Source organism: Camelus dromedarius, chromosome 30 (genome assembly GCF_036321535.1).
Source record: "Camelus dromedarius isolate mCamDro1 chromosome 30, mCamDro1.pat, whole genome shotgun sequence".
In the NCBI taxonomy this organism is placed as follows: domain Eukaryota; kingdom Metazoa; phylum Chordata; class Mammalia; order Artiodactyla; family Camelidae; genus Camelus; species Camelus dromedarius.
In genome coordinates, this window is record NC_087465.1 from 1,159,139 (window position 1) to 1,186,710 (window position 27,572).

Consider the following 27,572-nt stretch of genomic DNA (forward strand, 5'->3'; position numbering starts at 1 on the left):
CCCCTAGAAACTGACAAGTAATTGTGGTAAAACTGTGTGCAGTAGAAGGTGAATGGGAGGCACGTGTTCCTCACGGATAAAGTGAGTGAATTTCAGTATCTAGATTTCATTCCTTCTACTCTGAGTGCTCACAGAACTTTATTTTTACTTTCTGCATCCAGACTACTCTCCAGAATGTTGAGATTGCCGGAGGAGTGACCTCTGAGAAAGGAGAACACTGCTCTGCCTAAGTTCAAGTAAGTCCCTTACTTTTCAGAAAGCCGTTGTGAGTAAAGTCACCCGTCTGCAGGAGAGCGTTGTTTACCGCCTGCTTGGAATGTCCCAGTGCCAAGTGCTGCAAAGCCCACTCTACAGGCTTTCACAGCATCATGCCTTGCAAACCCCGGCCACAGCCCAGGAAAGGTCACGTCATGAGGGAAGAGAGGGGCAAAGGCAGTTGGAAGGAGAGTGATGGAAACTCATCTGGGATGGCGGTTCCTACCCCCAAAGCAATGTCTTCTGGAATCCCAGTTTCCTTGTTTAAAAAATATCTCAGGTTGCATTTCAGACGTTTCTCTGTCTTCTTAGGTATGTATCTTTGCCTCCCATGTTTGTGTTTGTTGGGAGCCCAACACACTTTGCTAACAAGCATCGTGTCTGAACTGGCGTTGTTCTGAGGGAGGAATGAAGGGGAGGAATGCGGCGCTTGGTCTTGTAACATGCGGCACACCCTCCTGGCCTGCTCTCTGGGACTTTGCACACTCGCTGGGTCCAGAACCGCATGTCAGCATGCACGGTTAGCGCGCTTCTCGTGGCCCCTGACCTGACCTGTAGCATTTTGCGTGTTCCTCTGCTTCTGTCCGTGCTCACGCTCGTCCACATTTAAGCTAGACTGGCTCCCTGTTCAGCTAGAAACAGCCCACAAGCAAGAGCACACGGGACGTCCCTGCCTGGTGCCCCCGCCCTGCCTGCTGGGCTGGGGGAGCTCTCAGCCCTCCTTGGCCTTTCCTAACTGCCAGACAAGGTCACTCTTACATAAATACTTGCTACCTGAACTGGTAAGTCGTAAGCTATTGCTGCTTTTCTGTGCTTTGCAGATGTTTGAGACATTTGACCTTGTACTTCGGCTCATCTCCCCCTGGCCTCTCCCTCTTTGTGTTGAGTGTCACATCTGCTCGCAGGAAGCAGCTTCTGTTGGCGCATTTACCTCTAGAATTATCACTGAAATTCGCAGTCCTTCCAGGCCTATTTGTGTTGTCAAAGTCACTGGCTTCACTAGAAGAGCGTCCTCTGCTCCTAGTTTTGCTGACCGTGCTGGCTGTTGTGGATAAGGTGGCACAGTTACCAGTTGCAAAGATGCTTAGTTTTGAGCCCAAGACCGACTTTGTGTTTGAGCAACTTGCTTAGTATTTTCTGACTCTGGTCTGCTCCCCTCCTGTCTCAGTACTTGGGGGGCTGGCTGAGCGCGCTGCCAGTGCATGTGTGGCTCCGGGCTGTGGTGTCCTGGAGACGCCGACCTCTTGTGTAGAAACAAGGGTGCTGACCTTCCCTGTGGTTTTTGCTTATTTTTGTTTCCATGAGAATTTGAAGGAAGAAAATATAATTTCTCTTTGTGACCCCAGGATCTACCACCATGCCAGATGTACAGGCTCCCAAAATATTTCAGAAAAACTCATAAATTGATGAGACTGTTTCTGGAATTGCATTCTGTGTATTTCAGACATTCTCCCACAGACGGGAGTCTTGATACATTAAAAACATCCCTCTAGTTACTCTCCTCTCCGCCTCCCGGGCAGGTTTCTGCAAGCTTCTGGCACTGCTTTCCTGCATGGACAGGTTAGTCTAGGCTGCTTTAGTCCTGGTAATCCCATCTTCCACTGTTCTGGAAAATTCCGTCAAAAGAGCGTTGGATAACTCAGGTGCAGACTATTGGCAGCCTCTCAGGGCTGAGAATACAGCACATCCAGGCATCTGTGCACAGCTGTGAAGAGGAGTCACAGGGAAGTCTTGAGGTCACTGAGACACCTTTGGTGATAAAGGAAACAATGAAAAGTTCTAAAATAAAATCTCATGAAAGTTATCGCTTTAAATGCTGAGCACGGTGTCATAGCTGCAGAACAGAATTAGAGAAACCATGGGGAGCAGCAGCTAAACTGATGGAGGGATGCCGCAGTGACTGTGGGGCAGGGCGGCGCTGACTTCATGGGAGGGAAACCGTGCACCCCCAGTGCCCTGCACAGACAGGGAGGCCCCCCCAGGGCCCGGCACAGAGAGGGGACCCCCCCCTCAACCAGGGCCCGGCACAGAGACTGACAGAGGCGCAGAGTCAGGCAGGCAGCACTGCGGTGACGCAGAGAAGAGCTCGGCCGCCCAGAATGCTCCCTGTGCTCCACCTGTTCCCTCTCCTCCTTTTAAATTTCTGGAAACCTCTGGTTTTTAATCATTTGTACAGTTTTGCCTTTTCTCAGATGTCATGTAATAGGAATTGTCCAGGGTGTCAGCTTCCTCAGCTGGCTTCTTTCCCTGAACAACATGCATTTAAGGTTCATCACGGCTTTTTGGGGCCTGATAGGTGATTTCTTTTAATCTGAATCACTCGCCACTCACTCCGTAGCTGACCACTGTTTGTTTATTCATCCGCCTACGGAGGAAATTACACAGAAAACTGCTGTAAACATCCAGGTGCAGGTTTAACATGTTTTGAGCCACTTGGTTGGATGCCTAGCAGTGGAGCAGCTGCATCACGTGGTGAGACTGTGTTCAGTTTTCTAAGAAGCTGCAAAACCGCCGTCCACGGTATCTGCCCCCTGGCTCCCCTCCAGAGGCCGGGCGGGGGGTGCCTGCTGCTACCCCCTGGCTGGCACCTGCTGGAGTCAGCCTCACAGTTTTGTTTATTTTTTTAATACTTAACTTTTATAGGATCTTTGTTGAATTGGGAACCAAAACATTTTATAGACACTTTAAAATGTAGTCTCATAATAAGTAGAGGCATTTTCTTACAAAATAAGCGTATCAAGCAGATGCTGCTGTGAGCAGTGTCTGGTGGGGACCCTGTGTTGGGAGTTACACTCAGGAAATTAAAGCAGTTCTAGTTAGTTGCAAGTTCTAGGAGGGAAAGGCCGAGTAGCCACGGGAGAAGCCAAATGAGATTTCTTATTTCTTCTCCTTTCTCTCCTGCCCCCTCCTCCTCTCAGTCTCCCTCTCTCCACACACACACTCACACACACACTGAGAACCTTAAGGAAATTTTAGGTAGTTGCCCAAAGTGTAAGGTTTGGAGTTAACAAATTGAAAAATGCAACTGTAAATAACACGAGTGATGCATAAACGAACAGATACAATATGAAGTCTCTATCAAATCACAGCATCTACTTTGCCAGTTTTTATTCCACACCTTCCTCCACTTGTCTGCTAAGTCCAGTCAGACATGTCTCGCTCCTGAAATCCAGGTGTTCGTGAAGCCTGCAGCTGTCTGCTCTGCCTGCCTCTTCACCCGTTTTTTGATGACGGTTTTTGTTGTTGCTCTCTGGGTCTGTTTTTGCCTCATCCTCAAATCTCATCTCTCCTCAGTGCTGTGAGCTCAGTGTGGTATTAGCTCCTCAAGGGACCCCTCTTTCCTCTGTTAGAAGCCTTTTTACCAGGTCAGACCCCACACAAATCCGCCGTCTTCCACAGATTTTTCAGGTGCCCGGTCCTGATTATTTAAGTTTTCTCTGCACGTGAATGACACACCCTAGATTATGTCTGCCTGCTTTCCCTGCCAGAGTGTGACGGCTTAGTGAGGAAGGCTTCCCCCGCTCTGTTCCTGGAGGCCCGTGCTCCAGCCTAGTCACTTCGCGGCTGACCCACGCGCCTCCCCTGCTGGCGGGAGCGTCCGGGACCGACTCCCAGTGAACGTAGTCTGGCCGCGATCCCGCGTCCCCGCACATCTCCAGTCCCCACGCTCGTTTCTCTGCACCTCGCACCCCTCAGATTTGCGTCCGGTTCTTTGTACTTCATCCTTGTGTTTGATCTTCCTAATGGACTTTCACATAAATGTGACCCTAGTTCTTATAATTATCTTGATGTGATTCCAGCATCCCTGCCTTTGCACAAACTAAAGCTCCAGGAACCACCACGTGGTGAGCATTTCCCTTGTTCCTCCTTCAGAAGCAAGTGTCGGGCTCAGGGGTTCATAAGGTGCTGTTTACACACTGGACATTCTCATTATTTGTCTGATTGAATTGAGCTGAACTGGTATGTGCAACATTCCTGCTTCAGCAAGTTAACATTCTGAGTATTTAAAGAAGAAAATAACACTAGTATAGTGGATAATGGTTTACACCTTTTTTATTTCTTTTTAAAACTGTATTTTTAACGTGGCTGCTAGTACATACATAAAACTATTAAAGACAGTAACATGAGGCAAAATTTCATCTGTAAGAATTTGTGGTAATGGGTAACTTTTTTTTTTAAAGTGAGATGCTTTGAAATATATTACCTTTTAGTCTTTGGTACATTTTGTTTTTTTGAGACAAAAACTTTAAATGTTCTCAGTTCAGATTTAAATACTCTTTTTATGAAATTTAGAAATTCTTTTTTTATGGCAATTATTTATTCCTATGAAACTTATCAAATTTGTGCTAATATTTTTAAATTATTATGCTTGTTTATTAGTAAAACAGAGAAAATTTTGAGATTTTTCTTTAAAGTGGGTGGTTTGTGACACTGATTTCTCTGAGGGTGATAAATGCCTTTCATAAAGTGATGAGGCTTCATAATATGCTTAGAAAATATATGCAGGTTTGTTACAAGTCAGAGCTCTGATGAAGTCAGAAGTGATGCCATTACTCACCAGCCGTGAGACCTTGGACAGTTTCTCAAACTCTCTGAGTCTTCGACCCCATATAAATCATAGTGCTTTGGGGAGAATAAATGAATAATATCTGTGAAGTGCTTAATATTATTTCTATGAAATAATCAGCAAGTACCAGTAGTCAGTGTCTTTTAAAATTATTATTATTCCACTTTTAAGTTTACAGATAATTTTGGAAAATGCTATATTTAACATTTTATTTAACTTTTGCAGTGGCCTTGTTAAGATGGTAGTATTGGGCTCATTGTATGACTGACGAAATAAAAAGTAAGAAATATGAAATTGCACAGATCCATGATGGCTGACAAACCTAGGGACAGCTGGACCCCAGAAACCTGGGCCGAACACAAGGAATTCACCAGAGACGTGATGAATTTGAAGATGAAATCAATAGATGGAAATGCCTCTCGTTGTTATCCTGGGGCTTCCCTGTGTATTCTAAAATGCTCTTGGCCGTAGTAGGTCAGCGTGTCTCACAAGAGCACACGTCAAGATCACCTGCTGGCTTGTTACGGGGCAGGCCTCTGGGCCCCCGCTCAGAGCTTCCCATTCAGTAAGTCGACTTGGAGCCTGAGAATTTGCATTTCTAACAAGTTCCCAGGTGCTGCTGGCTCAGGGACTACACTTTGAGAACCGCTAGAAAATGAAATGGATGGTTTATACTGGCAAGTACGTGGGGTCTCCTGTGATTTGGCCCTGGGTTCTGTCTGTTTCATGTCCAGGTTTGCTCTGTGGGTAAGGGATGGTGACTGCAGTCACACTCTAGGTGGCCAGGAGTCCTGGAAGACCGCGCCGGGACCCCTGGTCAAGCCAGCTTGCGTCCACGGTGACACTCACAGCAGAACTGAACCTTCAGTACATTTCAGAAGAGACATGGTTTTGGGTATGAATACTGACTATTCTGTGCACGAACTATAGTTTCTCCCTACTGCACAGCACAGGGAGCTGTCCTCAGTGCCCTGCAATAGACCACAGCGGGGAAGAATACGTGCACACACATAACTGAGCCACTGTGCTGTGCACCAGAGACGAGCACGACATTGTGGGTCAACATTTTAGTAAAAAATATAGTATCTTGACAAAAAAGTATATAAATAAAAAGAGGAAAGATTAAAATTGCTCTCAGTAGCATGTCTAAGAATTGAAGATCTTCAAATATTAGTTCCAAATTCTTTCCTAAGTTAAATTCCTATCTAAGCTAATTCTCCCCCCAAGCACATTTGAGTGAAGAGTATTTTGTGAACAGTGGAAAACACTGGGTTCTGTGGTGGGCGTTTTCTGTCTGAAGGTGAAATTATCCGTGACAGCTATTGGCAGCCTTCCTGCATTCACATCTGCACGTCAGGTGTGCACTGACTCCCCACCGCACCCCACGGGGCTCGGAGTGAGCAGGGTGTTGTGTGCACCTACATTTGCAGCTTCATGCTCTCGGGGAGCTGCCATCTTTATCACTGTAATGCTCTTCTTTGTCTTGTTACCATTTGGGGCTTAAATCCGTTTTTATCTGAAGTCAGTACAGCGACTTCCACTTGCTTTCGGTCCCCACTTGCGTGGGGTGCCTTTCCCCACCCCCTCAAGGCTGAAGTGAGTCTCTTCTAAGCGGCATGGAGTTAGGCCTTGCTCTTTATGCACCCAGTGGCCTGGTGCCTTTTGGTTGTTGAATTCAATCAAGTTACATTCAGATTAATTGTTGATATGTGAGGACTTACTAATACCATTTTATTAATTATTTGGAGGATTTGTATAGTATAATTGATTCTTTTTTCCTCTCATGATACCTACCGTTGTGATCTGGTGATTTTCCACAAGGTGACTGCAATTAGCTGTAATTAAAAATGACTTAATTTGCTGAAGAACAGTCAGATGGAGCTAGATAGGTCTGGGTATGTGTAGAGACAGAGAGGTCATCAGACCTATCTCTGTGTCCACATGGTTATATGTAAATATAGTTTACACACATATATGTGTTTATATATGGCTGGGGATACATGTGTATGTATGTGTTATGAGTAAACAATAAGCTTTTTGCTAAGGCAGGCTTCCCACCAGTTTCTGTTCCCTGAGAAAGTAACATGAGTCGCAGCAGAGCAGAGAACCTCCCCGCCTGCTGCTTACACATGCATCAAGCATTTTCACAGCTACTTGCCAGGTGTCCCCCCAAGACTTTTCTCTTTCCTCTTTGTGCTCTTCTACACTGAACAAAAAAAGCAGAAGATGCTTTCATCCAAACAGCTCAGGACAGATAAAGGCTACGTTCTTCAGCCGGGCAGACTTGGGTAAGGGCAGAGTGGAGGCCGCTCAGCTGTGGGGGAGGGCGGCTCGAGAGCTGCTTCCAGGAATGTTCTAAACTGACCCTTTGCCGTCGAGAAGACCGTGTTCTTTCCTGTCCTGTGAATTTCAGTTTTTATAAACGGTGCCCTTTGGTTTTCATAAGAACTCCATACCCTGATTAATTCCAAGAACGTCGTGTAGATAAAGAACTAGATACCCAGTTACCAGCTGTAAAACAGGAAATCAAGTTTCTGCATGGCCGTCTGACCACTGTCTCAGCGCTCTTCCTTTGACACTGGTCAGAAGCTCCTGTGGATATTGGTCAACTCAGGTGCGGTGTTTTAGGACCCGACCGAAGTAGTTTTCTAGTACAATTCCACCAACTAAAGCATCTGAAATAATAAAGGTATTAGAACTAAAGAGAATTTTTTTTGTATTGAGTTCATGGAACTCCTGAAATGAACTCCAGTTAAATCACCTTCATATATTTTGGTGGATAAAGATCTGTAACAAATTATTGATATTAAAATTTTATCTCAAGATGCAAGTGAACTACACTCTCCTTTAAAATTAATATTTTAATAACATCTTTTTGTTGGTAAATTCTGGGCTTTCAGGAGGAATCTGCTCACTTCCTCTGTTATGCTTTTGGTTATAATTGAGTTTATTCTCTGATTTACATCTTTTCATTACACCTTTTCTATTATGGATTTTTGAAATTTAATAATGTGATAGTTTAAAATCTGCAGGAAGCATGTAAGTGACAACTGTTTGTTCAGCAGAACAGGAGAGGCACACGGTGACATCAGGAGTGCTAGTCCCCCAGCCACGACTTGTCTGGTCACTGAAACTTCCCTTCGAGGAATGCAGATCATTTCACTGAATCATTTTTCTGAGTCTTCAAATACCATGGGAAAAATGTGAACGACACATACTATTATTTAATTTACATCAAATTGAAATTCAGTGTGTTTTCATCATTTAGAGAAACTTTGATATTTACTTTCAGTAAATTATATGCATTGTACCTGCATATAAATCATATTAAGCCAAAAAAAAACCAAATTGAAGACTTTTTTATCCCTTGTATGAGAATATCTTCAGAGTTTTTACCTAGGACCACATTCTCCTTGTTCTAAAGCTTGCACACATGTAATTGGATTTTGTGTTGCGAGATACCTCTCCAGAATGGTGAACCAAACTATCACTCTGGAGAAAAAGAAATTCTACTTTATTATCTCCTATTTTCTTTATTGCTTTTCTCCCACATTAAGGTTTTTGATGCATCTGGTTTAAAACTTTGAATATGGGGTTGTGTGGAGATACAGCTTTATTTTATTTTTCCCTAGTAGCTGAACATTTCCTAGTGCCGTCTGCTGAGCAGTCACCTGCTGACTTTGGTGGCATCTTGATTACGTTTAGTGGCTCCCTGTAACCTGGTCCACCTGAAGTCCCCCAGGTGCTCCTCTGGTGTCTACAGTCCTGCCAGGAGCACTGCGTTTCTCTCCATGGCTGTGGTGTATTTGCACATCCGTCTTCTGTGGGGATGAGCCCCGCGTCAGACGGCAGCACACCCCGCATCACTGTGGTCAGCTCTCCCGTGTGCTGCCCCTGCGCAGGGCAGGTCCTTGCCTCGGTAACTGACCTGGACTTAGAGAAGAGCATCTCGGGCGGGAGCCAGCTAGGAGGGGCCCCTCCCGGCTTCATCTGCCAGCCCTGCCGGGGGAGGGGAGTCCACACCCTCGGGCAGCTGCATGTACCAGCCGCAGTTTTTCAGTATCCTGAGCTGCTACTGATCATTTCTCTGGAAATGGGACGGCCAGTAATTTTACAAGACAATACAGGTCAAGCAAAACTGAATTAGAGATCTTCTCCATCCTCAGTGTAATCTTCAGGCAGCCAGGGGCCCACTGTGGGCTTCAGATCTGCAGGTTTTGCACACCCTGCTTCCTTTTTGCTTCTGAGTTTCATAAAGTGAATCTGGTGCAGTCCCAGCCCTGCTAGTTTACTTTTGTGACAGGCGATGGGGTTAAGGAAGAAGTCTTTGTGAAAGAAAAGGAGACAGCTACAGCCAGAAATACTAACGTCATTAGCAACGTGCAGTACAGCATCCATTCCTTCCTTTGTGTCGTGTTTTCTTTTAACTAACAACCGGAAGCATTTTGTAGAATTTTAGTCTGAAAAGACGTAAAAACAGCTATTAATGCTGCAACTCAAGAAATCAAAGTGTTCTTCTGTGGTCATTTACTCTGTCCACAGGCCAAGTCATTATGATCTTAGATTTTCTGGTTTCACAGTCATGAAGAGGTTCAAATCATTTAGCAGAAAGTGAACAACGCAGTGGAAAAGTGGAGGGATTCCAGGCTGAACTGCCTGCATTAAAATCCCACTTCCAACACTCAGTCGTTGTGACCCTGGGCAAATTATTTTCACTTCTGGTGAGCATTCCATGTGGAATGCTCAGCAGAAAGGTTCCCTGTTGATTACAGCCAGGGTCATCGCACCTGAGAAGTCAGATCAAGGAAAATGAATCATGCTTGCGTTACAGGTAGACTTTCTTAGGAAAAGAAGGTAGGAGAGACTTTCTTCTGTTCAATAAAAGTTTTTATTTCCTTCAGTTTTTGAAAATGTTATCTTTACTTAGTTAGTTAGACAAAACTATTGAAACAAGATGGATTAGGACCCAGCGTCTGATGTGCTCCTAGAAAAGCAAGTCAACTAATTACGGGTTAAGCCCACAACTCTGGCTGCGCAGCCTTTGGGAGATTAGGGCCCAGCGGGACCCAGCCCCACTTGTGACCGCAGATCCTGGCAACTATTAAAGTGATGCGTGAAGGCCAACAGCTGCCCTGAGAGTGCGAGCTCTTCTCTGTGAGGTGCTCTGGAACCTGTGCTGAGTGTGACTCCAGTCCTCCCTGTGTGCCTGTGGAGATTCCAGCAGAGGATGCAAAGCCATGCAGAGCTCCTGGACTCCTTGTGCATGGTCACATTTCACCAGTCACTCGAATTTTGGGGGGACTTTGATTCTGAGCCGAATTACCTGGATAAAAAACATGATTAGGGAAATCTGTTTTGGTCGTGTGGATTTCAGCAAGCGAGCTCAGATGAATAGGGAGAGAGACAGTTAACCCATTTCTTCTTGCTTTACCGCTCCCTCAGTAAATTGACTTTTCTCTTGAAGCTCAGAATAACATAACTACCTGTCTTCTCTTGCCCGCACGGTCCTATCAGAAAGGCGTCAGTCGGTCAGTCCACGGGGACTCTGGGACTTCACTGGACGTGGCGGACACTGGGCTTGCGCTTGAAAACACACTGGCTCATTGAACCCTTAAGGCACCCAGTGATTGTCCCACTAATATCTCCACTTAACAATGAGAAACCTACGTCACCAGAAATGAAAGTGACTTGTCCAGGGTCACAAAGAGAAGGTGTTGGAGATGGACTTTAACTCGGACAGTTCAGCTTGGAAATCCCTTCGCTCAGCCTCTGAATTGTGACTCGTCTGCTGGAAGACCTGAGCCTCCTCATGACTGGCGCCCGGAAGCCCAAGGCCACAGTCACTGGGACTGTGGAGAAAGTAAACCCGCGTAGAGCTGCGCTTCGGGTCTGTAATTCGCAGCGTTAGCGCGCAAGGCCCGGTGCCTGGACCTGCTCTAAGACCTGCGGGGTGCAGAGCCTTCCTGAGCAGCAGCGTGCGCACCTGCGGTTCTCTGCTGTCTCTGGAAATCCGATCTGTTACATCCAGACTTTTTTGGGGAACAATTTGCCTCCTAAGCCAGGGATCCCCTTACTCAATGGTTTGGTCCATTTGGAGTCACCAGAAGCACAGGAGTAGCAATAACTGGAAGCATTTAGGCAAGAAGACCTCAACTGATGAAAGAAAGTTTCAAGATTACTTGAGAGAAGTGGAGACCAAGTGGGTCTCTGAGGAAGGAAGAGGAGAGACCCTGCAGCGCTGGATGTGGACTCGATATAGATGATGTTAAGGCAACAGGACCGACGCAGCCCCCAGTGCCAGCGGGTCACTTCTGTGCGAGGAGCGTGTCCACTTGATTCCTCATGGGCTTCCCTGCGAACACGGCGTGGCGCAGGCTGCTGCTTCCCTGCGTCAGAGGGCGGGCTCACTTCTGTAAGTCGCTTCCTCCCTCGTCTGTTTGACTTTCCGTCTCAGGGCTTAGAGCTCTCTCCAGCACCGTGGGCTACGCCGAGGTGTACTGTTTAGAACCCTTCAGGGGGAAGGTAGACGGAAACGATACATCAGCTCCTTCTCAAGGTAAAAACTAGAGGCTTAGAGGCACAAACTCAAGGGCAGACAGTAAATAATGGAGTTTGAAGTTTTCTTTTTTGTGTGTCATTCCCAGAAATTCATGTCATATTTTGTTATAAAGTTGCTAAAATTTGTCTTTTTCTTAAGAAAATTGAAAATAAATGGATCGTAGCTGTGAATAGAGTTTAGAATGACTGGTCTAACTCTGAATTTGGGGGAGAAAACAGTGTCATTGTGGTTATAGGTTTTCCTTTTTTCTTACACATTTTCTAATACTTACATTGTGAGTCACTGGATTGAATGTTTCACTCCGTCTTGAAGGACTCTGAAGAGCCTGTTTCGCTGAGTTCAGTTCCACACCCTCAGGAAATGCAGTGCTGCGCGAAATGCAGCAGGAGCCCAGAGAAGACACGGGGGGGCAGCCGCGACGTCTACTTATGCCAATTTAAACAGTAATGGGCAGGTGGACTTCAAGGTTTAGGACAGTTTCAGGTTTACAGAAGCACTGAGAGGGCTGTCCAGGGTCCCAGGTACCCCTCGCCCAGCCCCTCAGTGTCATCCTGCCTGAGTATAATGTGTTTGTTACAACTAAGGTGCCAGTAAGAATCTGTTATTTTCACTGAAGCTCACTGTACACTCAGATTTCTTTAGTTGCTGCCTAGTATCCTTCTTCTGTCCCAGGGTCTCATCAGGTTTCCCTTGTTACATGTAATCGTCACGTCCCCTGAGGCATCTCCGGGCTGTGACAGTCCCAGATTTCCCTGTTTTTGATGCTGTGACAGTGCTGAAGAGCACTGGTCAGGTGTTCTGTAGAGTGTCTCTCAAGTGGGATTTTTCTGGTGGTGTTCTCATGGTGAGACTGGGTTCTTGGAAGGGAGGTGACATAAGGAAGCACCATTTCCTCGCATTGCAGACGGCTGTGCACTGCCAACCTACTCCATGCCGCGGTGTCCCCGGCCGCCTGGCGGGGCAGCCCCCCACTGTGCTTGTGGAAGGAGCTGCCATGGGCGCCGCCCCTGGGGGCCACTCACCCGCCCTTCTGTGTGGACGCAGCGTGCACAAAAGTTACATGGAACGTTTTTGCCCAGACGTGGTCTCTTCTTCCCCGTTTATTAATTATTCAGTCGTCTCCTCCCATCAGTATGAACTTGCGGAGTTTTACTTCGTGCTTTGGGGTTTGGTCCAATGCTGCCTTATTCCCTTGTAGTTCATATCATTTCACCTTCAGCCGCGGGGGCTCTTTCCGGGGAGATGTCTCCTGTTCTTCAACAGACCCCCACGAGGGTGTGTGGTTTAGTTCTGTTTTCTTTCACTTGGGGAGCACACGGCTACTTTCTGGTGCCGCAAAATACTCCAGGATCGTCTTGTGTATTTCCTAGAATCAACCATTTCTCCAAGGAGCCTTGGCTCCTTTTATTGGAAAATGGTGTTAGAAACCAAGATTGGGGGGCTGGTGTTCTGGTTGCTACTCAGGTGACCTTTCCCATAGGTGCACCTGCTGACAAGCCAGAGGAATAGATGTGTGTGTGCCAACCCCTGTGAAAACGTGGGCTAATATGCGTTTCTCTGTGTGTATCCATCTGTGTCAGTATTGACCCAACATGAATTAGCACAAGGTACTCCAGCTTCCTCCCTCGATTACCTGTAAACTTATTCCAGTTGAAAAGGTGCCTCCCACCGGCAGGCACAGGTTTCCTGAAACAGCTCCAGAATGCAGGTGTGGCAGCGTCCAGGTTGTCAGAGTCACCCCATGGGAAGCACCTTTACCAGTGGAGTGCAGGGCCTCTGTGCAGGCCTTCGCCTTCCACGCCCAGGCTCCACTCCTGTGCACGCTCACCTAGATCCGCACCTTTGCTCCCGAACCCGCCAGTGAGGTGGTCGTCATACATTCACCCTGAAGACAGATTCTCTTGCCAGAGTCTGAGTTCCTTCCTGGGGTCCCTAACCTCCCAAATGATTTTTTAAAATTTCCATGCATAAAGTTTCACTCTTTGGTCTGTAAGTTCTGTGGTTTTTGACAAAAGGATAAAGTCACGTGTCCACAGTGACAGCATCACACAGAGTAGTTCCAGTGACCGGCGTCATCTCCTGCTCTCCACCTGCTCCTCTCGCTTGCCCTGGCTTCCGCTGCTGGGAATTCTGGCCTTTTTCCTCGTCTGTGTCTTCACCTCTCCCACAATGTGGTGCAGCTGGAGGCATGTCGCATGCTCTCTCCAGGCAGGCGCTTTCACTTGGCACGTCCGGTTGCTTCCTTGGTGTCTCTTTGTGGCTGCAGAGGCCACTTTGCATTGCTGAATACCGTTCTGCTGCACACACGAGCGGCAGCTTCTACCCGTTCTGCTGAAGGGCATCTCAAGCGCTTCCTGTTTGGGGCAGGCAGGAATAAGTTGATGCGGACATCTGTCTTCAAATCAAATGGGTGAATACTTGGCAGCACCGTAGACGGTCAGGTGCTGAGCCCATGCTCAGCTTTGGGAGACACTTTCCAGCAGGTCTGGGGCGGCTGCCCCACTCCCCACAGCCCCCGGCAGTTGGGGGCCTCCTGGTGCCCGCGTCCCGCCAGTAGTGGCTGCTGCAGCTTTCTGGACCTGGGCCCTTTCAGTGTGTGTTAATGACACCTCACTGCTTTTTCACTGGCAGTTGTTTATTGACAGATGATGTGGAGAAACTTTTAATTTTCTTGTTAGCCGTCTGCATACCCAGCAGTGTTCCCTGTGCACACCCGTCTGTCTAGACGTCAGGGTGGCAGTTCTGAGACCTCCGTTCTCTGATGCACTCAATGACTGGCTGACTTCCTGTTTGCTATTTTTTTTCTTTGTTGTAAAGATGAGACAGCTTACAATTTCTTTGCCCATCAGACTGAAAGCAGGAGTCTACTAGTTTTTAAACAGCAGGATTCAGGCTGTTTAGTGTATGGTTTGACTCTGTACAGGAAATCGTGCGGTTACAATCGAAATGTGCACTTTTTGACTGGGCATTCCTAATGATTCTTAGATCGGAGAGAGGGGTCATTCCAGGGCTAGTGCAAAGGTTCGTTGTACTACTTTGTCATGCACTTTGGGGATTTAAAAAGCACATATGTTTGTAATAAAATCTGGTTATATTTGTAGTGAGGAATAATGTAGTACTTTGAGTTTAGAAAATAAGAAGTTATAAAAGGAATGTAGCATGACTAAGCATAATTAAGCGATGTCAGTGCATTTCTCGTAGCAAATATCTAATAATTAAACCTAATAATTCTCTTCTTATTGATGAGCTCTGGAAAGGGCAGGCCTGCCTAAGAGACCTTTCAGTTTTCTAAGGCTATGAAAAATACACAGTGATTTTCCCTGAAAAAAAATGTAGTGGGAACATTTTGTGTATAGACACAGAATTTAATCTAAATTTAACAACTTACTGGTGCATGAGAACAGGACCAGGATGTTTGATCTCCTTGGGCTTAGTGCCCTGCCGGCCCAGCCATCTACCTTGTAAACCTTGAAGGGTTCCTTCCAGTGAGACTCACTTTCTTCAAGTGAAGAGCTTTTAATTTTTTTCTATTTTAAATTATCTCCATGATGCCTAGACCTGACTAGACATCATCTTGTTGTGTAACGAATGTGGCACTGAAATGAATGAAGTTCAATCCCGGATCATGTGGGCATAAATTGTGCTCACAGCAAATCATCCTGCCAGTGTTTTCTGTCTTTTCTCTGCCAGCCAAATTTTTTTTCTGGCCTAGATATCTTACAAGTAAACTGCAAGTACATTCTTGTAAATATTAACCTAAGAATGGCATACATGTGAAAATAAATCTGTTGAAAATCAATTTAGCTAATCCGAAAACCAAATAGAAATAAGTTAATGAAAACCCCAGCATTGCCAAGCAGGGTTGGTCATGATTGAATGAAAGTGTGATTCCCTCCGTGTGATTTGTGACACTTGAGAATTTCTTCAATAAGACAAAGGAGTATTGTAACAGTACTAACAATTGTTAAAAAGGATTGGTTTCATGGTACTTTAATTCTTAGAAGCAGCAGGGTAAAAAGAACTGGATTAGAAGCTTGTCCTAATTGCATACTCAGTAATTAACTTTGCTCTTAGCCAAGCCATGGATCTTTCCAGAAACCATGTCCTGCAAAGACCCTGCAACGACTAGAATCCGTGCACTGATGATGAGTGACTGCTTTTTCCAAGTCTAGTGTTTCAGAATCAGTGCTGTGTAACAGTGAGTGTGGAAACAGGTGTTACAAAGTCAGGCCCCAAACCAGTCCCCCCGAACGCAGCGCAACAGGGTGGAGACAGAGTGCGTTCGCCGGAGAAGTGGTGCACGGGGGTTGTCGCTAGTGTGATATTCACACAAACTCCATAACCAAGGAGGGTGTAACGCCGGGAGGGAGCCAAATCTGTTTGACTGAAGAAAACGTTTAAATAATGCATTTTGCTCTGTATCATATATGAACTCCAAGAATGAAAAACACTTACTGCTGACATTTGAACTGATTTTGATAAGACCTTTATTATCAAAGAAGCGCTCTATTTCATTCTCTCCGTATGATTACATTCAGTTAACTACGATGACCAACGCTGCGCACGCGCTCGGTGCTGCGCGCGGTGCTAGCCCCGTAAGGCGCGTCTCCTGTAACGCTGGCAGCGCCGCGGTGTGCCCGGCGGTCTTTTACGCCGTTTCACCAGTTAGTGACAAAGCCGTGAGACCCAGAGCTAGAATCCCGAGCCAAGCAACTCGACTTCAGAACTGCTCTGCGTTAGTGCTTCTCAATTAAGGTAATTCTGAGAAAAGTAAAATAATTTTCAATGAAATGATTCCACTTCCAATTCTTTTAAAAGGGAGGTAACAAATATTTCTAAAATGTGTTCCATTTCTATACAAAATGCTGCAATTACAAATACAAAATCATTTTCTTTTAATGGGACAGAAGGATCTCCACACTAGGTAGCCTCAAAACGTACTTTCCTGTTATTCTGTTTCCCGAATTCCTGGTATTTGAGTTAACCTCTTAGCAAGATCAACAAGATGCTCACACTTCAAAAGAAAATACGGAACATAAACAAATAAAAAATAGATGTCAGAATGGATATGCGTACTGTGATGAACCCCCGAATTTCGTCAGGGATTTCAGTAACTTTTAATGAATATAAATGGATTATACAATCCAAGAAACATTGAAAGAAGCCTGGAATGGTGTATCTTTCACTTAAAAGTAGTAGCTTTTCTCTTACTCTCTTCAGCAGCACGCTTATTTATACAAACTCAGTAATTCTAGAGATTTGTATGTTTTAACTTCCATTGTGATAATAAAGAAAGCCATTCAAACAAAGCAGCTCTGTTGCCCGGGCAACACTTCTCTTCCTGTATTCACGCGGCTCCAGAAAAGGGGCCATTTCACCGCCAGTAAAGACATGCAGATTATATCCCCTCGTGAACGGCAGGGATTCCGTCCAACCTGAGTAGTGGAATTCGCTTGCAGGAGAAATGCGTCTCCAGGCCGACTGGACCTGGCGTGGGGGTGCGGCTGCCTGGAGGCTGTGACACGAGACTCTGTACCTGAGGGGCGTCCGCTGGGCGAGCATTCACTTGCAGACACAAGTGATGTATGATGTCGATGTAAACACACACAGCCCTTCCCGTCACGAGCTCGTGGGCTGGGGGGAGAGACGGCGAGGGGAAAGGGCTAATACTTCACCAGGACGAAAAATGGTAAGAGTTCTGTTTTTCTGTTCCAGGTGCCCCGGGGGTGGGGGGAGGTGGTTACCTCACCTCTCTGCCTTGTTGTCTGTTCCCTGAGGCTGTGTCTGAATAGGCTCCGTGGCAGAAACACTCAAATTCTCAACGTGCCGTTGAGCAGAGCAGATCAGACGTGGTTTGTGCACGAGGCAGTGTGCTTGGCACGAATTCAGAAGTGCCATTTACTTCCTCTGAGCAGCTGTGTTCTAAGTCGGAGCCGACCGGTGTGAATGGAGATGCTGGTTGGAAGGTTGTCCGCGCTGTTCGGCGGAGAGTGCGACGTGGCCCCAGGCGGTCAGGCTGCTGTGCTGGGGCCGCCTCGCGGGGGCCCGCCGCCTCCGCCCGCGCCCGCCTCGTGGCTTCGTCATGTGCACGAGTCCCCGTCAAAGCAGGGACCTCCCACCTCCGCACACAGCACGACCGAGCAGGTCTCCTCGTGCGCAGAAGACCTTCCCTGGGAGTCTCTAGAGGAACAGACCAGTGTGTGTGTGTGTGTGTGTGTGTGTGTGTGTGTGTGTGTGTGTGTGTGTGTGTGTGTGTGTGTGTGTGTGTGTGTGTGAGAGAGACTTCAGACCTCTTAACAAATGAACAGGAATTTCCCAATGAGGAATTCTGGAGAGACATTTCTTTCAAATGGGCCTATTTTACCAAATTGTGTCCTCGTGATTAAATATTGAGCCGTAAAGACACCCAGAGGGGGTGGGGGAAGGACTGATGAAATCGCTTCCACACTGTGTGGACGGTGCTGTTCCACGTACCACTGTTTTGGAGGAATTCCAGAAATTTTTTTTTTAGCATAAATATGAATACTTATGAGTTGATCTGAAAGTAATCTAAAGTGTGCTGCTGTTGAACTTTCGGTAGAATAAAATATGACTTATTACCATGTCCAGCATTGGAACGGTGCAGATGGCGGGACAGGACGTCATCGCTTGGGTGGCAGGTGCTGGGTTTCGCCGCGCGGGGCCTGGGAGCCGGGCTCCGGAGCACGTCCCCGGTCAGCCAGCCTCTCGTGCTCGGCGCCTTCTGCTCCCGGGGATTTCCCCGGGGTTCTCCGTGCAGTGAAACTGGCCTGACCCGATCGGTATTAATCTGCATCTCTACTAACAGTCTGATTTGGGACCAGGAGAGCTTTTTCAGTTGTCCACCCTGGTCTTTGACGGTTAGAATATGAAATGAGAAGCACAGAAAGAAACAGATACTAGACATGTAGACAGATGAGGACTGAGGCGGTTTCCCGCCAGAGCTGAGGAACAATGGAAGAGGGACGCCCCAGAAGCAAGGGGAAGTCACCGCCTGCCACACAGCCACCTGCACGTCTCGAGAGGCCTTGCCCGCTTCCCCTGGGGCACCTCGAGGGGCTGTGATGCCAGAGGGAAATAGGCACAAACAAACCGTGTCTGTCTCCGAGTTCGGAAACCGGCATGCAGCCAACCGGGTCCACGCAGATCCTGTCCGTAGCCCGACCCCCGCTGCCGCCATGGGAGCCAGCTGCTGGGGGCCCTCACCTGGGGACCAGTCTTCCAGGGCGGGGCCAAACAGCTCGTCTCAATTAAAACACAGCACGTGTACATCAAAAGAGGAAGACAGAATGATCAGCCGAGAATTTTGGAAGGTGGTATTCTTCAGGAAATTTATGGGTATAATTTTTTATACACAAATTAAAATGCTACATTTGTTTCTGCTTAAAAACAATGAAAAATAATGTTAGATAACAGAAATTGATAAATACATCAGGGTCTATTTAACTAAACACATTTTTAATTGTTCTGTTTATATAGCCCTGAATACTACCCCATGTTACAGATGAATCAACATTTTAATGTTTTGTTAAAATGAACAGGGCCATATGACAGAATGCCTTAACATTTCTGTGAAAAATGAAACTATTTTTGTTTATGTGTATTTTATATACATGTATCAGTATAGGAAGCATCTTAATATTGGATACCACCTTCCAAAGGATGGACAAGGGGCACAGAGAGAAATATTTTTGCCTTTTCTCTATGTGCTTTAATTTACCACTATAAATAAACCAAAATAAACCATATAAAAGGGCACTGTGTGACAGAGCACAGTCTGAGCAGGGCTCATTAGTTCTCATTTTTATTTACGCTGAAACTTTAGAACAAGATAATTAGCTGTGAGTCACATTATGAAATGAGCAGTAAGGAGAACAAAAACTTTTACCTATAAATGGTAATTCACGACTGTATTGCGCTATTTAACCAATGTTTAGGGCTCTTATGACTATGTTCTTGCTTGAGTGTGTCAGCATAATTGGGCAACAATTAAGTGTTGACATCCTGAAATTTTATAATTGATATTCAGAGTGACAATGATGAATGCCAATGAGATTCATCCAATAAGAGATCAAATATAGAGTTATTTTTTAAAACAATTTGAAAAGAATCGTCAATCCAGAAAAATAACTGTAATTTAAATAACTGGTGTCCAAGCTCTCCCCATTGATAGGCAAAGACGTATCTCTGAGACTCAAAATCCAATAGTGTCGAAACATTCTGGAGAATTTTTAGGAGAACTCTTCTGGAGAATATGAGTTTAATTTTCTGGGATGACTGTTCATATAGTATTTGGACAAAGAGATAAGAATTAACACAAAAAGGCTTTTATGAGTAATATCCAGGGAAATTGCAAAGTTAAATTAGTCATTAGTTTTCGTTAGAATAGCTTATTTATGGTAAAAATACATTGGCAAATTCACTGATTGATGTTAATTAAGAAATAAAGGATTTTTAAGAAATAGAAAGTCAGTGAATTTCTGTTTCATTTAGAACCATGGTTCAGGTGTGTCTCCCTTGGTCTAACTCCTCGGTGCTGACAGGTGACTAGGACATCTGTTGTCCCACGACTGCCTGGTGGGCAGCTGGTCCACCGGGTGGACTGACTTTCCTATCCTTTCATGGAAGCATCTCCCACAGCTGCACAGGGAAAAACAATTTAGACACTTCTGTGGGTATTGTTGATCTGTTTTTGTTTTTGTTTTTTATTTTTTTATTTTTTACCTTCTTTAGCATTTATTATTTCTGGCTCAGCCTGTTTTAGCACGTTGTTTTATGCATCGCTTTTCTCAGCTACTTTTCAAGTATGGAACTTATCTCTCCAGTAGGACAGTACTTTACTGAAGGAAAGATACATCTTATTTTGTCAATAATCACACATTAGGTTTTTATAAGAACCTGGCAAAAAGAAAATAAGGAAATTCAATAAACGTGTACCTTAAAGAGAGGTGACACAGTCGAGGGGGGGCAGTTGGCACCAGTCCATGACAAGTTTATTGTAAATTACTTAGAAAAAATCGTTTCAGATTTTGTCTGAAACGGTGTGTGCTAGACTACGTAATGAAAGGAACTTTTTCTAGGCCTAGGATACGATGATCACAACTTTGTTGACAATTAAAAATTTGTATATGCATGAATCATATTTGAATGTTGAATTAGAAGATGAATTACTTAGTGTCTTAGGATTCTTTTAATAAGCAGAGGAAAGTTGCTAAAATTTTGTCAACAGTTACCCAAAAAAGTAGGTTAGTGAATAATTTTAGGGAATATTAGATGTGTTCACCCAGGAATACATGCAAGAATAGCATTTGTCCAGTTTGACTCATTTTATTTTTGGTGAGGTGTAGTTGATTTCCATGGTCTGGTCCCAAGTTGCTGGGGCAGAAGCCCTGAAGTTCAGGTCCGGGCTCAGTCAGCTCCCTGTAATTGTGTGCTCTTCCCCTTCCCAGCCCCGGCATCTCAGCCCCAGAGGGGACCAGTGCTGGAGTAAAAGGGGTGGGTGTGGGTATTCACAATGGTCCAGGCTTGTTGTCTGGCCACCATCAGAGACCCGGTCTGCCCTGACGTGACCTGGGGAAGGGTCAGTCATGGCTGCTCCCCTCCCAGTTCACACACCGCTTGGGGTTGAGCAGCCACGGCATCTCATGGCCGAGCCTCTTCCTCATTTGTGGCCACCTGTGATCCAGTGTGGAGCTGCGACACTAGCAAATGGTGCCAGAGTGTTCACATGGCTCAGGCGGGTGTGCACTGGGGTGGGGGTGACAAGGAGACAAAGCAGCCACCAGTGTGTTCTCAATCCGTCCTCTCCACCCAGCTCTGGGACCAAGCCAGCATTTGCACACTCCCCACGGGCAGAGGCCAGGTCCCCACAGCCCTCCTGTCAGTCCTGCCAGCTCTCCAGTTGGCCAAGAGGGCTCGTCTTCCCTGTGGTGGACCCCATGGCTGTGTGCCCAACATGGGACTTGAACTTTTCACTCCCCAGGGAGGGCATCCACCTGTGTAAGTGCCCATTCCTCTGAGTCCGGAGTCAGGTGCCCATACACCAACTTAACTGCATCCCTTCCCTTCCCTTCCCTTCCCTTCCTGCCTGATTCCACGTGGATCTTTCTTGCAGCCTTAGTTCTACAGGAGTCTTTCTGCCAGTTTACAGCTAGTTTTCAGTGAGAATTGTTCCACGTGTAAGTGTATTTTGAATGCATTTGTGGGGGATGTAGGCTCTGTGTCCACCTACTCTTCCACCGTGACCTCACAACCCAGAACAGCATCTGAAATGCCATTACTACAAGGTTTGCTGGGGCAGAGATTGGTCAGCACGCCAGATGTCCTCCTGTTAATATTTAACAGAAATATTAAACTTATTTATTAATGTTTGGGTATAAAGCAGTCCAAGGATAAACACATAAATATATACTTTAAAACTTATTAGTTTTAAACATTAATGTAATAAATTTGCTGACACCAAAGTTGATTTTAAGCTTGTGATTCAACTTGGCCCAGATGTATTAATTTAGTAAAAGGAAAACTTCATCACGACATGAATGTTTAGCTATTTAAACGTTACCAAGTTAAGTATTATCAATATATTGATATATAACTTTTTTTCATATTGCTGATGTATAATCATATATAGAAAATTCTAATAAAAATCACGTTAGCCTATGAAGAGAGTTGTATTAATAAAGTAGTAAATTTCAGTTACTAGGAAGGTAGTCCAGAAGGCTAATAGAATTTTACATCTATTATATGGCAGAATCAGTTTTTAAAATACTTGGCAGTAAAATCCAGTTGCCATTTATATGGCTGTTCATTATATGGCTCCATAATAGGTGGTGACTGTGAAATAATGTTCTGATCTCATTCTATGTAATAAAAGTGGGCCAACAGTAGATTTAATGGAAAAAAGTCAAGTGGAAGCATACATGGCCAACTCTATTTACGATTTAATTCTAGTGTCTAGGCTAGACTTGTGATATTAAAACCTGTTACAATAAATGCCCCTTTATATTCTACAAAACACTGTTCTCACATTTAATAAAAATATGCTCATCATGAAGACTCCATGAATTCTGAGATTAAGAACAATTACCGATTTCTAAGTGACCCCGAGAGTGGCAGGGCAGTGATGCAAGCCTTTGTTCTGATTTCCCACTCTGAGCTGTCACCACATCATCAGGCTAACAGAGGAGCAGGTGCATCTCAAGATGAGGGAGACGCTGGCACGATTCGTTCTGGGCCGTGGAACCAAGAGGGGGCATCCGCTCATTTGGGGACTTTGATTCCTTTTCTTAACTTTATTATTGTTCATTCTACTCCAGAAATAAGATCCAGCACAACAGAAACACCGCATCACTGCACACTTTGAGATAGGAGAGCTTCATATGTGTTTTAACCTCTGAAATATTATTGCATCATGAACTAATGACTTCTGGGTATTTGGATTTTCTCACTTTTCTATAGTAGTTAAATTTTGGACTCCTGATACAAATGCTGTTTTATAAAATGAGAACAGTGTTTTCTGCTGAACCACAGAAAGCGCATACTTAACTAACACTCCCTGTGTCATGTAAAGAGTTTAAGGAAGGTGGTGAGAAATGACGGGAGTGAAGGCGTGGAAGGGTGCCCAGCGCTATGTGCTGTGCGCGGCCTCTGAACTCCCCTTAACTGGTCTAGATACTTAAGAAAAAAATTAATGCAGAGAAAAAAATTCATTCACATTCCATTGCCTTAGGTTCCAGTCTGAAGAATACTCATTGCTGGTTGTTGCATGTTCAGATTTATTTAACACGCATGACTATGTATGTTATGTGTTCTTGTAGGAATTAAAAAGCTATTCATCTTAAGAAATATAGGAACTTATAACACACACTGATTGCACAGTTCCTACGCTTTTTCCAGTAGAGGGGATTACAGTGAAAGTTGCAATTAAAAATGTGCCATCATGTTTAATTGGTTTTCTTTTTTTTTTTTTTTTTGAGGAGGGAGGTAATTAGCTTTATTCATTTATTTATTTTTAGAGGGGATACTGGGGATTGAACCCAGGACCTCATGCACAATAAGCTTGCGTGCTGCCACTCGGGCTATACCTTCCGCTCTCCTCATGTTTAAACAGTACTCTATCGTCATCACAGTGTGTTTTAGTTACGGAAATTTTAAAAATATAGAGGATACAGAGGATACATCAGCAGCACCACCAGAGCTCGTATCCCAGCAAGATGGCAAACTAATGAACGGAATAGACTTGCAATGCAATACACTAAAAACTTAGATACAAACATCCTCTCTGTGCAGAGTCGTACGGGCAGGAAAGTGGCAGAACCCTCAGGGCGGAGGCAGCGACCCGCAGGCACCGCGCTCCAGTGCTGGGAGCGCCCCCCCCCCCCCGCTACGCCTCTGGATTCACGGGCGTGAGGAAGGAAGGAGCGAAGTATCCACCCTGCGCAAGAGGGAGGCCGTGGGAGCCCCCCACGGACACAGCCTGCAGAAGGCGCTTTTCCCAGGGAAGCGGCCGCAGTGTAAGGAAGGGCTGGAGACCGAGGGGAGAGTCCCGCTCTCCATGCGGGGAGGGAAACAGCTTTACGGGAGCTTCCGAGCCTGGCTGAGCACAGCCTGCCTGCTACACGGACTCAGCCCCGCTGCTGTGGGCCCCCAAAGACACAGCCTGCAGGTTATTTTAAGAAGATCCCCATTGGTGGTCCCTCCCAGGTACCGAGAGAGTCAATAATGGGAGTCCTCCTTAAATCAAAGCCTCAAAAATCCCAGAGAGAAATGTCATTGATCATAAGTTGACAATCCTCAAAATTACATGAGGCCTGAGGTTACAAGCCAGAAGGAGCCAGTGCAGCAGAAGCAGCAAGCCCCAGGAGCAAAGCGGCAGAGTGTCCAGATGAAACGGTCAGATTATGAAGGGCAAACGATACAAGAGAAAAGTGGTGTAATTTTATCAACATAAGACAAAGCAGAGCTTCTGAACAAAAGCCTTTCTGGAGATCAAACATGAAAGTTCAGTTCAGCAGGAGAAAAGGACAATTCTAAATGCTCGTGAACCCAGTACCGTAAGTTCAAAATATGTAAAGCCAGAAGTGAAAGAACTACAGAGAGAACTTGCCCCATCGACAGATCTTTGGGGAGATTTTAATACGCTTGCCTTCAAAATTGATAGTAAGTGTACGGAAGATTTGAATCACACACATTGTAAAGTATAAAGAGATTCTGTGTGCTAAAACATTACATACATCTTGAAAATCATTTTGTTCTGCAAAAATACGCATAGAAACACAGCAAGCCCTCTGAGAGAGAGTTTGGGAGGACGGTCCAAAATGATACAGCCTTGTAATAATGTGAGCACCACATGAAGGGGAGTCCTTAAGACTCGAGGGGATCATTCGGAAGCCCGTGTCGATGTGTCAGTGGAACAGATGCCGTCACCGTGGTTCCTAAAGATGTGCCTGTGCAGTGGAGTGGAAGTGGTGTCTCAGCTTTACCTGGGCCGTGGCTGGTGGGTGCGCAGACAAGCCAGATGGAACCCCGTAACTGTGCTGTGTTTTCCTCCAGCTGCGAGTGTGCTCCTGTTAGCGGGACCGCGGGAGGAGGGTAGGGGGGCAGGAGCCCAGCCCCGCATGGGCCGGCCTGCACCTCCGAGATGGAGCCCTGGGGGCTCGCTGCTGGGCTGGAGCCTTGCTCCGTCGGCACAAGACAGATGCCGCAGTGCTTCTCCTGCCAGGACAGCAGTAACATTGACGACGCTCCCACTTCCTGACAAAGGTCATACTTCTACCATCGTTCTCCTGCGGATGCCTAGAATATGTTGTGGATGAACAAACACAATTTTTATTCTATTCCAAAGAAATTATTCTATTAATGAATCATATGTGAGTGGGTTTGCTTTACAGAAACACACTGTGGCAGAGTAGGCTGCATGTAGAGCCCTGAGTGGGCTGTTGGAGGAGACATCTTTCTTGCAATCAAGTCCATCAAACAAGTATTGGTATCACATAGACTATATTCTCTGACTGAAGTTCAACTAAGTTAGCACAGTTAACAATTAGTGAGAAAGGAAAATCATTAAAACTCCCCTATATTTGGAAATTAAAACATTTGGAAACTAAAACTTTCTCATTGATCAAAGAAGAAAACACAATGGAAATGAATACAAATGCAAACAATATTGTAACATAGAAATTATTAAATATAAGAATTTGTGGGACAGAGAAATGTATAGTCTTTAATGCATTTATTGGGGAAAATGCAAGACTGAAAATTGATTTGAATGCTGAGAAAGATGAAGCAGAAGGAGAGCAATCATGAAAATGGAAACAGAAACGGAAATGGAAATGGAAAGCCAAGACGACAGACAGGACCAGCCAAGCTGACGGGTTAAAAAAGACACGATAAAAACAAAAGACTAATAACAACTATGAGCAATGTTTAATGCAAGGCCTCCTACTTCTGCTGTTCCTCCCCGCCATACACACGCGCCCACACGGGCACATGCACATGCGCACACACAAGACTGACCAGTGAGATGTACACTGGGAGGCAGCAAGGGAGCACTGACGGTGCAGGAAGGCTCTGGGCGGGAGGACTGTGCATGCTGGTGCTTGGCCCACTTCTCCTCTGCATTTTCCAGTTTGGGAGGAATTTGACAGCTTGGCGGCTCTGTGGGGACAGCAGTTTGAAGCTAGGACTTGCTGAATGTTGGGACCTTGAAAAGCCACACGTTAGTAAACCTGAAGCCGACAGCTCCTCACCAGGGAGTGTGCTCGGCCTCAAGTGATCTCCGATGCTGAAGTTAGTTTCAGTGCCGTGGAGTGCGAGTGCTTCCAGGTGCAGACAGAAGCAACTGGGCATCCTCTCTGGGGGCAGATGACATCATCCTAGAGTTTAACTGGTTTCTGTAAACACCTTTGCAAATACAACGTTATGCGTGCAATAAACATTGACCACCAACCGGAGAAGAAGGCAAAAACACATGAGAGAAAATTGCAAAAACAATAACTTCAGTAAAAATAAGTCAACAGGAGCTTCAGAAATTGGAGTTATCAGAAGCAGACACTTAATACCTATAAATCCGAAAATTTATAGAAAATTGAAAAACTTCTAGAAACAATTTCAGGGCCAATTCAAAACAAAACAAACAAGCTTAGTATTAAAGAATTCAAGGAGACATTAACAGGAGTGGGGTGAAAGAATGACTGCTAATAGACACAAGTTCTTCTGGGGGTAGCAAACGTTTTCTGGAGTCAGATACTGATCATAGGTGCATAAACTTATAACCACACTAAAAACTTCTGAATTGTGTACTTTAAAGGAAAAGAAATATTAAATATCTCCCAGTGGCAGAATAGCTTAGCATGTAAGTTTCACCAGCTATTTGGGAAACAAATCATTTCGATCTTTTTCTTCCAGCTTTATTGAGACATAATTGGAAGGTAACACTGTGTAAGGAATAAGATGTGCAAGGTGATGATTTGATACGTAGATACTGTGAAATGATTACTACACTAAGGTGAGTTAACAGTTTCATAACCTCGCAGAACTGCTGTTGTTTGTGGTGAGAACGCTGAAGGTCTGCTCTCTCAGCTCTCACGTGCACAGCACAGCGCTGCTCATTGCTGTTATCGTGCTGCACACGAGACCCAGAACTTGCTGGCCTGACCCTGGCGTGCTCGCCACCTCAGCAGGTTCTTTTCCATTATGAGTTATTACGATATATCGAATGTAGTTCCCTGTGCTGCTCAGTGGGTCCTTGTTGCTCATCTGTTTCATATACAGTAGAAAACTGTGAAGCGATCACATACAATCTGATATAAAATCACACCACAGCCCAAAGTGTAGACCTCACACAGCTTTAGCAGCTGTAAAGCAGCGTCCACGCCATTTCTTCTCTATCCTCCGTTCACTTCCCTCTTTCTTTGCTTATTTTGAAGCAAATCCCAGACATCATGAAACTTACTTTTAAAGTAGTTTAGTAAGTGTATCTGAAAAAGAAGTACACTTTTTAGAATCAAAACATTATCAAAGTGATGCTTTAATATAAACAAGTATTTAGTGTTTGAATTTTCCCCAAGTGTTTCATAATACTTTGTCATATTTTATTCAAATCAGGAACCAAATAAAGATCATCAATTAAAGATAATACGGTTAAGCCCTTAAATTTTTTTTTGCAATTTCTCC

The 27,572-nt window shown here is 45.2% G+C and overlaps 1 protein-coding gene across 1 annotated transcript in view; it reads left to right on the forward strand.

The window, feature by feature from the left end:
* Positions 1 to 27,572, forward strand: part of SNTG1 (syntrophin gamma 1) — a 357,912-nt gene that overhangs the window by 154,730 nt on the left and 175,610 nt on the right. The window contains exon 2 of the mRNA XM_064480809.1: positions 162 to 236. The gene's annotated coding sequence lies outside the window, so the exon portion shown is untranslated. The remainder of the gene's footprint in view (positions 1 to 161; positions 237 to 27,572) is intronic.